The following is a 15,482-nucleotide window of genomic DNA, read 5'->3' on the forward strand; positions in this document are numbered from 1 at the left end:
GATGAACTTAATAAACAAGTGCATGAGCTATTGTAGAAGGGTTTGATTAGAGAAATTTTGAGTCCATGTGTTGTACCTGCCAAATTAGCACCTAAAAAGAATGGAGAATTTGTATTGATTCTAGAGAGCTATTAACAAGATCATAATGAAACATAGGTTTCCTATGCCGATGATGGATGACATAATAGATTTTTTGAGTGGAGCTAAGTATTTTACCAAGATTGATTTGAAGAGTGGTTATCATCAGATTAGAATCAAAGAAGGTGATGAATGGAAGATGGGTAAGTGCACCAAGTTGTGGTGCCAAAAGGGGGTATAAGTGGTCAATTTTTTTTGAAATCAATAATTTTTGAACTTCGACAAGAATTTGAAGATAGTTATGCTCAAAATTTTAAGATATGACAAAAAAAAAAGTAGTAGTCCTTTGAATCTAGTTTCTAAACTACTATTTCTTTTTCAAAATGGTTTAGAGTTAGATCCTCAAAAAAGGGGGCCACAAAAAGTGGTAGTGTTCATTCAGAAAAAAAATAACATAGTGCAAAGTGTGGCCCCCCTAAAATTTTAACGTTTTTAAAAAATATTCTTTAATCACTCTGGTCAAAAGTTACCTAACACTATGGAGTTTATCCCATATTTTTTGAATAATTTTATAATGTGTATTTTTTTAATGAATTTTTTAATTGGACACATCCCAAAAATGTAAATATCTATGTGCTCCCCCTAGAAATGATTGAAACCTAATCTAAAATCAAAACATCTTTTTTTCAAAGTGTGTAGAATGGAGTCTAGTTTCTTAAAAACTAAGTTGTTGTGAAATTCAACAAACAAGCTAAAATCTACAAACCAATTAGTATACATTGGTTTTTGACAGAAAATGGACATACATGCAATAGATATTATAGTTGAAAGTCTTAAAATAGTTCAAACAAAAAATAAATTATATGATTATATAGCTACCAAAAAGATCTACAATATCATGTAACCTAATTTTATTGATGTTCAACCACAAGGAAACTTGAAGGATAACACACAAGAAAAACCAATCATTTTTTGTATGTTTCCAACAAAACACATCTTAGACTTGTTTAAAGACTCCAAAACTTTGGGTTGGATCCCCAAGGAAAAACCAAGCTTTAAACTTGGTAGAATCCAAATCATTAAATAGCACGTATACACTATTTAAAGTATTTTTACATTGAGGCTTGAATAGTATGTGCACACTTTAGTGTGCACACACTCTTAAAGCCTAAATTGGGAGAGTGAGAGAGAATAGTGCATGGGGAAAGAGTAGGAGGTGGGATAGGGAAAGACGGAGGGAGGGAGGGAGGGAGGGAGGGAGGGAGGGAGGGAGAGAGAGAGAGAGAGAGAGAGAGTAGGGGATGGGAGAGGGAGAGAGGGAGTAGGGGGTGGGAGAGAGAGGGGGTGGGAGAGGGTGAGGGGGAGAGAGAGAGTAAGGGGTCAGAGAGGGGGAGAGAGGGTGAGATAGAGTAGGGGATGGGAGAGAGAGTATGGGATGGGAGTGTGTGTGTGAAAGAGAGAGAATAGGGTATGGGAGGGAGAGAGAGAGAAGGGGATGGTTGTGAGAGAGAGTAGGGGGTGGGAGAGTGGGGGGGAGAGAGAGTAGGGGATGGGTGTGTGTATGAGAGAGAGTAAGGGATGGGAGTGTGTGTGTGAGAGAGAGAGAGAGAGTAGGGGATGGGAGAGAGACTAGAGAGTGAGAGAGAGTAGGGGGTGAGAGAGAGAGTAGTAGATGGGAGAGAGAGACGATGAGAGAGAGAGTAGGGGATGGGAGATATAGAGAGTAGGGGGTGGGATAAAGAGAGAGAGAGAGAGAGAGAGAGAGAGAGAGAGAGAGAGAGTAGGGGATGGGAGAGAGAGAGTAGGTGGTGGGAGAGGGAGTGGGAGAAAGAGAGGGGGATGGGAGTGTGTGTGTGAGAGAGAGAGAATAGGGGATGGAAGAGAGAGAGAGAGAGAGAGAGAGAGAGAGAGAGAGAGAGAGAGAGAGAGAGAGAGAGAGAGAGAGTAGGTGATGGGATAGAGAGAGAGGGTAAGGGGTGGGAAAGAGAGAGCGAGATAGAGGGAGAGAGAATAGGGGATGGGAGAGGGTGAGATAGGGAGAGAGATTTTTCACATAGTGTGTATGCACTATAGTGCACACATGCTTTAGAGGGCATGCATGCTATAGTGCATATGCACTATATGAAAACACTAAAAAATGGTCATAACAAAATTTTGGGTCCCTACTATTCCATATTATGCTTTTTGTATGTTGTGTGTTCTATTGTTCTAAAATGGTCATAATGAAAGTTTGGGTCCCTATTAATCCATATTATGTTTTTTGTATGTTGTGTGTTCTATTGTTCTGATAGAAAACACAGGTTTCATGCTGTTGGAAGTTAGCAAAGACCATATTCAATCATTGGATACACTATTTGAAGGCTTTTTTGACATTCTTTCATTCTATTTGAAGCTAGCAAACACCAAGTTCAATCATCAGATACACTATTTGAAGACTTTTTGAATATTCTTTCTATAGAAAAGGTTAGTGCAGTTCTTTTTAAATATTCTTTGTTACTATATAAACACAAATTCGATTATAATTTGACAAGTTGTTTAATATATATTGTGTATTTATTGAAATAATTGCAATTTTTGTATTTAAATGATTTGTAATTTAAAAATTGTAATTAATTCAAATTTTTGAATAATTTGACATATAGAAATAATTATCATGCCGAGGAAGAAACCAAAAACTCAAACAACAAAAGAGAGGGAGAGAGATTTGGCAATTAAAATAGATAAAATGAAACTACTATGTGAACAAAGAAAATTACAAAGCAATAAGGAAGATTCTTCATTATTTGAACCTTGTTGCATCAAATGTCCACTTGATAAAATATGGTGGAAAACCACATAATAAGACTCTTTGGAAGGTTCACAAGTTAGACCATGAGGCAATACTTGAGACATTAAAATGTAGAGTAGATCGAGTTGGTTCATTAGAGAGAGAGAGAGAGAGAGAGAGAGAGAGAGAGAGTAGGGGATGCATGGAAGAGACATTACTCTTGACGAGATGCCAATGCAACACAACCCTCCAGTAGTTAATAAATAATCATTCTGAGAATTTGAAGCAAGTGCATCCAATAAAGAAAAGGAACATCATTGAAGGATATATATGCATATATGAACATTAACCAATAAAAAATATAAAGGAATACCAATATTGAGTATTTTATACAACAAAGATTTTTCCAAACCAAAGGCAATAAGCCAATCATAATAGTCAGACAATTAAGAACCAGATTTATGTATATAGTATTATTGACCAAATCAAAATTAGCAAAATGATATTGCACATAATCTCCATTACAACAACATGGAAGATTTGCAATTTGAATAGTTATATTCTTTAGTCCCAAAAATGGACATTACAGATATTGCTCACTAATCCTTTACAATAGAAAATGTTTACAAAAAATGGCATGTACTTGTATGAGGACATTATATATTATAGAATTCCCACACCAAATTAGTTGGCTAGCCACTCAAAAAAGAGTAACTAAATGCAAGTGGGATCATAAACATACCTTAATAAACTAGTATCCCCTTTACTCAAGCAACATCTTGGTCATCTACTTGACTAGGATATGTTTGGGAACTGACAATCTCCATTTAAACTCAATTTTTCGGAAGCAATTATAGATGACAGCTGGTCACCTAAATGATAGATGCCAATTTTTTAGGATTTCTAGTTCTCTTTGATTGAGATACTATTTGATCATGGACCTCCTGGTAGTTGGTCACCTAAATGAGAACCTTGAGATTTATTAGGAACTATGTGAAAGAAATTAGTACCTTGAGAAGCTCTCCATTTGTTAGCTGAATTAAAACCTTCGATTATAGATGGTTGGCCTTAATTGTAAAAGTAGTTAGACTTCCTCACCAAAGGTGGTAATGAGTTTTTTGTTGTTATGTTAAAATCATTAATATATTTCAATGAGAACTTCGAGGGATCATGCCCAACTTGAGTGTCCTGGCTTCCCAAGTCCTGTAAATGCAAGGCCATTGATGAATAGGAATTTCTAATTGAAACATATATGGTGTTGGAATGAAGTGCCTAAACAAGTTCTTTGCCTACTAATAGTCAATTTGAGGCTTCACTTCACATTGCTCCATGGATAATTCTATAGAATTTGTTACTTCTCTATCTAAAAAAAATTATGTGTACATGTGCACTCTTTCCCAATAGCTATAGGATTCATCTCTTTATCCTAAGTAATTGGCATACCCTGGATGGCACCAAGATAACCATTTTCTTCTAAAATGACCTTTTCTCTCAGATTAATCTCTCTATTAAGAAATTTTTCTATATCTTCCTCTATATATTTAATAGATGTAGCTATAATTCCTCTATATATATTCCTCTATTTATTAATCTTTCCTCCATAGGAATGAGAAGGAATAGGGAGTTAGGCCAACTTTTAGTCAATGTATTGAAAAAGTAGTTCTTGGCCATGCCACTAATGGGAATCATTTCAATCTTATTTTTAGAATTGGTACCTCATTTCTCTTGAAAGAATAATATATTATTTTCAATGCCTTTGAAATATTTGTGGCTAGTAGCCAATTTCTTATTCATCACCTTTCAATATTCATGGGAAAATAAGGTATTTGGTTACCTAATAGGTCCTAGGAATCTTAACTAGGGTCCTAGAATAGTCATAGATGGACCCATCTAACCTAAATATGTAAAGAGGAAAAATTGCTCAAAAGTTGCAAAGTTGCTCAAAAGGTTGCTTGAGCAACTTTTGCAATTTTTGCAAAAAGTTGCAAATGGAAGTTTGGGAAGTTGTGACTATCCATGCTCGAGCATATGATCATGAGAAACATATTTTTGAAGGTTAGAAGGTTTCCAGTCAGATTTGCATTTTTAAGCAACTTTTACAACTTTTGCAATTACGCACAAAAAGTGCAACTTTTGCAAAGTTAACTAGATTTCACTTCTAGGACTTGGAAAAGGTTCCAAACTATTAAAAAGAAAACTAAAAAGATCTAATCCTAGGCTATCTTGACAAAAAATTCAAAAAGACCCAAATTTTCCTAATTAGCAACTTTTGCTCATATCTTGCACAAAGTGGTCTAGGCATACATATCTTGCTCATATCTCTCTCACTATTCGTCATGGGATCAAAATATCTATTTTGTTAGCTCCAGGTGGCTAGGTAAACCCTAGCCCCAAGATTGTCCCATCCCATTGAGCAATCAAACATTCTTTGGCACACTAAACTGAATCGACCCTAAGAGTCACTAAATGCCATAGGGTAGCAATATTTGATGGGGCATATCTCAGAGCTTGTGTGAGGTATGGATGAGATTCTGGGTGCTAGAAGACCATGTTTCTGAGACCTACAATAATTTCTCTCACTTTTTGGAGATCAGATTCTATTTTGATTTTGCAGCCCCATATTGGCCGATGTTGAAACTTGTAGTGTTGGCTAGTACAAAGTTGCCAACTGCCAAATCTCTCTCACCATTCATCATCAGATCGAATTGTCTATTATGTTAGCTTTGGGTGGCCAAGTAAACCCTATTCCCAAGCTTGTCTAATCATATTCAGAACTCAAACATTCTCAAGAACTTTGAACCGAATCGACCCTAAGAGTCACTAAATGTCATAGGGTAGTAATCTTTGACGAGGTATATCTTGGAGCTCATGCAAGCTATGGATGCAATTCTAGGTGCTATAGCACCATGTTTCCTAGACCTACAATAAAATCTCTCTCATTTTGGAGATTAGATTCCATTTTGATTTTATAGCCCCATCTTTGGTGATACCAAAACTTGTAGTGTTGGCTAATACAAAGTTGCCAACTATCGAATCTCTCTCACCATTTGTCATGGGATCAAACTGTTTATTTTGTTAGCTCTGAATGGCCAAGTAAACCCTAGTCCCAAGCTTATCCTATCTCATTAAGAACTTAAACATTCTCAGGCACATGAAACCAAATTGACCCTAGGAGTCACTAAATACCATAGGGCAATGATCTTTGACAAGGCATATCTTAGAGCTCATGCAAGGTATGTATATGATTCTAGGTACTACAAGTCTACGTTGCTAAGATCTACAATGACCTCTCTTTCTTTTTGGAGATTGAATTCCATTTTGATTTTGAGGCCCCATCTTGGGTGATGTTGAAACTTATAGTGTTGGCTAGTATAAACTTGTCAACTACCAAAACTCTCTCACCATTCGTCATGGGATCAAATTGTCTATTCCAACTGTCATGTATTATTTATTGGTAAATGTAGCTTGTAAATGAACTAACTTGAAAATTTGTAATGTATAAATAAAAGGTCAAGTTGTGAATTCTAATGAATGAATGGATGTATGAATGAGCGATTATGCAAGTTGTGTGAAGAAGAAGGTGTGAGAAAATTTTGAAGAAGGACCAGATAGCCTTAAGGAGCCACAAAAGTGTATTCGATTAGAGAGGATCTAGTGAAGCAGAACAAAGATCTATATCAACAAAATTCAGTTGCATCTCATTAAGGTCACTAATTATTACTTTCTCAAAATTGTAGCAGTAAATTCTAAATCTCTTAACAAAGTTGGTTTAGCAACCATTTTTGTAAATCCTCTAACAAGGTGGACAGTTCTACTAAATTTTTCTAAAGTCCTCTAGCAAGGCCACTCCTAGCAGAGTGTTTATATCCTCTAATGGGGTCACACCTAATAGTGTGTTTTGTATTCTTTATTAGGGTTGGCTCTTAATAGGGCTCACTTCAAAATAGTGAAAATTGGTAGCTAGTTACTTGGTGGTTTTTCTTATATTGAGTTTCCATGTTAAATCTAGTGTCTCTTGTGTTTTTTTCATTTTCTTTTGCATGCAAGCTTAAAAATTAGTAATAAGTTAATACACAGTTCATTTACCGAGTTACAACATTTTTCTATGTGGCTATCGAGTGACAACAGTAACTAGTTATTTAAGACATCTAAGGGATCTATGGATTTGTTTTTGTAGTAACTAATTCAAACACCCCCACCCCCCCACCCAACCCCCCCAGTTACTCCATCTATAATTCCAACAATTGGTATCAGAGCTTTTGGTGCTTGCAGGAAGGATTTCAAAGATCTAAGGTAAAGATCAAGATGTCTTACAAGGGGGAAATTCCAAGGCTTAACAGGGATAACTTTTTAGGATGGCAAGGTCTCATGAGACTCCATCTGGCTTCCATTGGAGATTCAAGATTGAAATATCTTGATCAAGCATAACTCTTTCTGGCACATTATTTGCTAATGACATTGCTAAGAAGAAGACATATAACACCATGATGATAGACATTGCATCTACCCTTAGCTATCAAGAATTTGATGATGTCAAGGACTACACAACTACCTTTGAAATGTGGAACAAGCTAAAATATATCTATGGAGGTGATGATAATGTGAGAAGAGACAAAGTAGAAAGTCTAAGAGGACAATTTGATCAGATCAGGATGAAAAAGGATGAAAACATTGCCAAATATGTTGAAAGAGTCAAAGTAGTTCTCAGTGCAATCAAGGCTTCTGAAGGAGACATTGAAGAGGAAATAGTTGTAAGTAAAGTTCTTAGAACATTACTTCCTATTTATGCAATTAGATTTTCTACAATTCAAGAAAGAAGATGTGAAGCAAATAATAAGATAAATTTAGAGGCCATTGTAGCTGGAAGATTGACTACATTTGAGCTAGATAACTATGACAACTATGTTCGAGCTTCCAAGAACATTGAATTAGCATTTGAAGCCAAGCTTTCACTCAAAGATAAAGGTAAGAAAATAAATTATTCTCAGTGAAAAAGTGAAGAAGAATAAAAACAGAGTTCATACAGTGATCTTAAGGTGGTTGAAGCTCTACTAGCAAGGAAATATTCTAGAGATAGAGGAAAATACAAAGGTAAAGTTCCTCTAATCTATTTTTCATGTGAAGAAATTGGTCATATTGCTACTAAGTGCCCAAACAAAAAAAACAAGGATGAGAAGAAAGGTCACAAGTGCAATGGCAAGAAAGACTTCAAATCACTCAAGGACAAAGGTAATAAAACATGTTTCATGGCTAAGGATTCTAATGATTCTGATGAAGAAGAAGATGAAATTGTTTACATTGCTATGAAAGATGAATTTGATAATGATGAGGAAGATAAAATGGCACTTATCTCTCATGTGAGAAAAAATGATACATGATTTATAGATAGTGGTTGCTCTCATTATATGATTGGTGACGAAACTAAGTTTGAACAATTTGAAGACTATGATGGTGGTAGTGTGAGATTTGATAATAACGACCCTTGTATAAAAGGAAGAGGAAGAATCTCACTAACCAAAGAGCTTGTATGTGATAATGCATATTGGGTAGAAGGACTAAAACACAATCTATTGAGTGTGGCATAGCTACTCAATAATGGATTCAAAGTGGAATTCATGCATGGTAAAGCAAGACTGCTAGATGACAAAGGAAAGCTGACTGGATTAGGCATATAGACAAAAGGTAACTTATTCTATCTTGAACTTGGTGAATGTGAATGTTTTATTGCTCAAGTTGAAGAAAGTTTGCTATGGCATAGAAGGCTGTGTCATGTGAACTTTGATAACTTGGTGAAAATAAGCAAATCTAGGAAAGTAAGAGGCATTCCTAGTACAAAAAAACATGAGGTTGACCTATGCCAAAATTGTCAAATTGGTAAGATGGGAAAGACTAGCTTTAAAAGTAAGAACTATCAGTCTGAAGAAGTTTTAGAAATTGTGCATATTGATTTGTGTGGACCCATTGGAATTGAAAGTTATACTGGATAGAAGTTCTTCATTCTTTTTGTTGATGATTGTCATGTACCTAATAGAGAAATCAGAAGCATTTGAAAAGTTCAAGTTGTATTTGGCCAAAGTAGAAAAGGAAATAGGCAAAAGACTGAAATGTTTGAGGTTAGAAAGAGGTGGTGAATTCATCTCCCATGAGTTCAATAACTTTTGCATTGAAAGGGGAATCAAAAGATAGGTATCAACACCTAGAACACCCGAGAAAAATGGAATAGTTGAAAGGAGGAATAGATCTTTCATAGATGTGAAAGAACCTTAATGATTGAAAAGAACATTGCTATCAAATACTGGAAGGAAGCTATCAGCACTGTAGCTCATTCTTTGAACTGAGTATAGCTAAAGGACTCATTCAAAATTTATTATAAATTATGGTATGGCTATAAACCCAATGTAAGTAACCTAAAAGTATTTGGAAGCAAATATTACATTTTGAAAGAATCTAGAAAAGGTAAATTTGATGTGAAGAGTGATGAAGGAATATTTTTGAGATATTCTTACGAGAGTAAAGCATATAGATGTTTGAATTTGTCTACTCACAAAGTCATAGAAAGTGCACATGTGAAAGTTGATGAGTTTGCAGAAAGGACCAAAGAAGAAAGCAAAAGGGAACCAGAAGACTACAAGAGATTTGTTTTCATTGAACCTAATATAGTGCTAGATACACCTATCAATCAAGAATCTTCTACTCTCAAGTCTTCAGTAACCGAGTTGCAGGAAGTTCAAACTGGGCTATAGGAACCTGAGTCACATTCTAATGCTATTGAGCCAATGCCTATTGAGTTTGAAGGACTCGAGTAGCAGATAGAACAGCTAAACCCTGAAGTTGAAGTGCAAGAGGATGAGAATGCAATGCATTCAAAAGGGAAGGAACCTGTGTTAGCTAAGTATGTCAGGAGACATCATGCACTAGATCAAATTATTGGAGACAAATTTTAATATACTATGACAAGAAGTAAGCTAAAATGTACTTGTTTACTTGCTAATTTTGAACCTAGAAGTGTCAAATATGCATTAGAAAATGAAAGTTGGATTAAGGCTATGAATGAAGAGATAGAATAGATAGAGAAAAATAAAACATGGACTCTTGTACCCAGGCCTAAAGATAAAAAAGTGATTGGAACTAAGTGAGTATTAAGAAATAAGTTAGATGAAGATGGTAAGGTGTCAAGGAAAAAAGCTAGACTGGTATGCAAAGGATACTCTCAAGAAGAAGGAATAGACTATGGAGAGACTTTTTCTCCTATTGCAAGATTGGAAGGTGTCAAAACCCTACTTGCATATGCTGCATATAAAGGATTTAAGATTTATCAAATGGATGTCAAGTCAACATTTCTCAATGGTATATTGGATGAGGAAGTCTACCTTGAGCAGCCTAAAGCTTTTGTTGATCTAGACAAGAAGGACATGGTTTGCAAATTATACAAAGCATTGTATGGTCTGAAACAAGCCCCTAGAGCATGGTATGAAAGATTGCATAATTATCTTATTTAAATTGGTTTTTAGAGAACTAATGATAATAGTAGCTTGTATATCAAGGAAGGACCAAATAATAAGATTGTTTTGGCAAAAATATTTGTGGGTGATACCTTGTTTATAGGAAATAATGACCTATGCAAAGAATTTTCCGAGAAAATGAACAAGGAATTTGAGATGTCAATGTTTGGTGAGATTAAATTCTTTGTTGGTCTTCAAATTTAGTAGAGTAATAATGGTATCTACATCACTCAGTCTAAATACATCAAGGAGATATTGAAAAAGTTTGGTATGGAAGATTGTAAACTAGTTGGGACTTCTTTGTGTACTAGATTAAAACTTACCAAGGATGATGAATCAAAGGAGGTAGATCCGACATTGTATAGATCTATGATTGGAAAGTTTTAGTATGTAGTTCATACAAGGCTAGATATTGCTCTTGCAGTTGGTATTGTAGCAAGATTTTCAGCAAAACCAAGAGAAAATCACATGATGGCAATCAAAAGGATCATGAGATATTTGAAAGGCACTGAAGATTATGGATTATGGTACAAATTTAGAGGTAATCTAGATTTGAAAGTGTTTACTGATGCAGATTGGGTAGAAAAAATTGATGACAGAAAGAGTACAAGTGGAGGAGCTTTCTTTCTTGGAAAGAGGTTGGTTTCTTGGAAAAGTAAAAAACAAAATTGTACATACCAATCTACAGTTGAAATAGAGTATGTCACAGCAGCAGTAAACTGTTATAATATTGTTTGGTTCAAACAATTATTGGAAGGTGTGGAGGAAATCAAAGAACCAGTTGTTATGTTTTGTGACAATACAAGTGCAATTAACATATCTAAAAATCTAATGATGCATTCAAAAACCAAGCACATTGCAATAAAGTATCACTTTGTCAAAGAATTGGTGTAGGATAAGGAGATCAGATTGGAATATGTCCATACAAAAGAACAAATTGCTAACATATTCACCAAGCCTTTACCTAAGGATGTATTCTTGTATCTAAGAGGTAAGTTAGGGGTCATTCCCCTATCTAAGGCTCACTAAAATGAAATTTTATTGATGCATAAATAGGTACCAAGTTGAAGATCTTTCAATTGATGCAGAATAGTCATGAGAAAATTGCATATGAATCAATACTTAAGGTACATTTCTACTCATTTGGTTTGTGTTGTCTTTGGCATGTGTTGTCAAAGAGGGAGAGTATACTATCACATCTTTTTGAAATTTGAATTTTTTTTGGAGAATTTTTTGTTTATGTAATTCCTTCATAGAGGGAGATTAATGTATTTGAGAAGTTTGTGGAATAAAATCTAAGACGGAGAAATGTTCTGAAAAGACTTGTTTTCAAATTTCATTCTGCTATGACATGTTCTGTTGCCATCGATGCCAAAGAGGGAGATTGTTGGATATAATTGTTTAATTGTGTGTTGTCTTTGATGTTACACAAATTTCATATCAGTTATTAGACAGAGTCTACTAAGCTCAGTTAGTTAGCAAAGAAAAAGACAGAGTCTATCGTGTTCAGAAGGCCAGCAAAGTGAATTACAGAGTCTATTGAGCATTCCTAAATACTACACTATGAAAATAGTTTCAACCAAGCTCATTTGAGTGTCAAAGGATTTTGTGATAGAAGATAGTGTTAACTGAGCTCCCAAGGTTAATAGAGGAATGTTAGTTTCTACTGAGCTCACAAGGTCAGCGAAGGAAATTTAGTGTTTACTAAATCCACTCGATCTCCAAAGGATTTTACAGAGTTCTTAGTGTTTACAAAGCTTCACTTGGTTAACACTGGAAATCAATTCTAGAGCAGTGTTTATCGAGAAGGGTTAGCCAATGAAGGATTTCATTGTTTTGGGAAATAAAGTTTAATTATTTCATGTAATGTCAATAGCTGACTAATGTATTTTTTATTGGTAAATGTAACTTGTAAATGACCCCACTTGACAATTTGTAATGTATAAATAAAAGGTCAAGTTGTGAATTTTAATGAATGAATGGATGTATGAATGAGTGAGTATGCAAGTTGTGTGAAGAAGAAGGTGTGAGTGAATTTTGAAGAAGGATCAGATATCCTTGAGGAGCAACAAAAGTGTATTCAATCAAAGAGAATCTAGTGAAGCAGAACAAAGATCTATGTCAGCAAAGTTTAGTTGCATCTCATTCAGGTCACTCATTGTTACTTTCTCACAATTGTAGCAGTAAATTCTAAATCTCTTAATAGAGTTGGTTTAACAACCATTTTTGCAAATCCTCTAATGAGGTGGACAATTCTATTGAATTGTTCTAAAGTCCTCTAGGAAGGCCACTCCTAGTAGGGTGTTTAAATCCTCTAATAGGGTCACACCTAATAGTGTGTTTTATAACCTTTAATAGGGTTGATTCCTAATATGGCTCACCTCAGAAGAGTGAAAATTGGTAGCTAGTTACTTGGTGGTTTTTCCCATATTGGGTTTCCACATTAAATTTGGTGTCTCTTGTGTTCTTGTTATTTCCTTTTGCATGCATTCTTAAAAATCAGTAATAAGTTAATACACAGTTCATCTACCGAGTTACAACATTTTCCTGTGTGGCTACCGAGTGACAATAGTAACTAGTTACTTAAGATATCTAAGGGATCTGTGGATTTATTTTTATAGTAACTCATTCACCCCCCCCCCCCCCCCCCCCCCACAATTACTCCATCTATAATTCCAACACCCTCTCAATTGGAAAATTTGATCCTTACTTGGAGACTACACCTACAAATCAAGTTATTCATTCATTATATTTAGTGTCATGCTAAACCATTCGCTATTCCTGCATTATTTATCAAAATTTCCTTTGGTTTCCATGTCATGTGCACTAAAATTTGAGCAAGTTCCTATAGCGACATGGTGCCTTTCATCGATCTAGGGGAGATTTGATGGTACCAATCACCCAACATCTTTTCTGAGTGTGAATCTATGTGGCTCATGACACAATACCATAATGACATGCTAGCGAGGATCTTTATGACAAGTATTTTCCATGATGCCATTTCTTGATTAGGTCCCACTACATTATAATTTCATGGGAAGTCACCATGTTGTTACCAGTTAAGTTCTCACAAGTTCTGATAGCAACATAGTGACCACCGCGAATCTTCAAAAATTTGGTGTTGTAAAAAGAAAAAATAGCATGTTCTTTCCTTGGTACCTCCTTTACTGCACCTCACCCTTTTGACATCCCATCATGTTAACATGGCTTAGACTTTAAGGTGCTAGTATTTACATTTGGACCCACCATGTTTCTCTTTTGTGGGAGGCCGCCATGTCGCAACTAATAAAAACCTTGCAATTCCTGGTGACAACATAGTGACCACCATTGATCCTTGAAAGATGTAATGATGCAATCAATTTTCCTTCATAACCATACTTAAGAACTAACTAGGTCCCACTCATTCACCATGTGCATGTAGTAAAGATCATGCAAATTCTAATAGTGACTTGGCACCTGCTATAGATTTTGAAGAGATCTGACGGCATAGGAAAAGCATACTAGGACCTTGTCAAAACTGAATTAGGCCCCAAGGGTTGCTATGTCACATGAAATTTAAAATGAACACAAGTTTTTATAGCAACAAGATGACTACTATAGATCTTAAAAAGATTGGATGGTAAGGAATATCGTGGGAGATTTATGAAATAAACTAAAAGCTCTATCAAAGATTCTTGAAAATATACATTATTTCAAAAAGATTTCTTCCTTGATTTGAAAAGGTAAAACATATTACCTAAAGGGCCCACTTAGGGAACAAATCTTGTTTTAATTAGGGCTTTTCTTAGGGTTTACCAATTTTGATAAGAGAAAACCCTAACTTGCATATAAGAACTAGGAACTCATAGCAGAACATGCTCTTAAAGCATGAGGTAAAAACATGACCAAAACAAGGTATAGATACAATTCTAGGTTCTACAGGATCGTGTTTCCAAGACCTAAAATAACCTCTCTCTCTTTTTGGAGACCAGATTCTATTTTGATTTTACAATCCCATCTCGGGTGATGGTGAAACTTGTAGTATTGGCTAGTACAAACTTGCAACTTCTAAATCTCTCTCATCATTCATTGTGGGATCAAATTGTCTATTTCTTTTTAGCTCTAGGTGGTCGGGTAAACCCTAGCTCCAAGATTATCCAATCCCATTGAGCACTCGAATATTCTTAAGCATGTCAAATTGAATCGACCCTAAGAGTCACTAAATGCCATAGGACAATGATTTGTTATAGGGCATATCTAGGAGCTTGTGGGTGGTATGGATGTGATTGTAGCTGTTATAGGACCACATTGTTGAGACCTACAATAAACTCTCTCACTTTTTTATGATTGGATTCCATTTTGATTTTGTGGCCCCATCTTGAGTGATGCTAAAACTTGTAGTGTTGGCCTATACAAAGTTGCCAACTATCGAATCTCTTTCACCATTCATTTTAGGATGGAACTATCTATTCCATTAGCTCTAGGTGGCTAGGTAAACCCTAGCCCCAAGATTGTCTCATTCTATTGAGTGCTTGAATGTTCTTGGGCATGTCGAACTAAATCAACCCTAAGAGTCACTAAATGCCATAGTGCAATGATCTTTGATAGGGTATATCTCAGATCTAATATGAGGTATAGATGTGATTCTAGGTGCTACAAGGCCATGTTTCCTAGACCTACAATAACCTCTCTCACTTTTTGGAGATCAGATGTTGTTTTGATATTGTGGTCCCATCTCATGTGATGTTGAAACTTTTAGTATTAGCCAGTAAAAAGTTGGCAACTGCCAAATTTCTCTCACCGTTCATCATGGGGTTGAATTGTATATCCCATTAGCTCTAGGTGGCCAGGTAAACCCTAGTCCCAATCTTGTCCCATCTCATTGAGTACTTGAACATTCTCAAGCATGCCAAACTGAATTGACCCTAAGAGTCACTGAATGCCATAGGGCATCGATATTTGATGGGGCATATCTTGGAGCTCCTTTGAAGGTAATGTGATTCTAGGTATTATAGGACCATATTTTTGAGACCTACAATAACCTCTCTCACTTTTTGGAGATCAGATTCCATTTTGATTTTGCGGCCCTATCTCAGGTGATGCTAAAACTTGTGGTGTTGGCTATACAAAGTTGCCAGCTACCAAATCCCTCTCAC

The sequence above is a fragment of the Cupressus sempervirens genome, chromosome 9 (assembly GCF_028749045.1).
Source record: "Cupressus sempervirens isolate cs-2001-9-10 chromosome 9, ASM2874904v1, whole genome shotgun sequence".
Taxonomy (NCBI): Eukaryota; Viridiplantae; Streptophyta; class Pinopsida; order Cupressales; family Cupressaceae; genus Cupressus; species Cupressus sempervirens.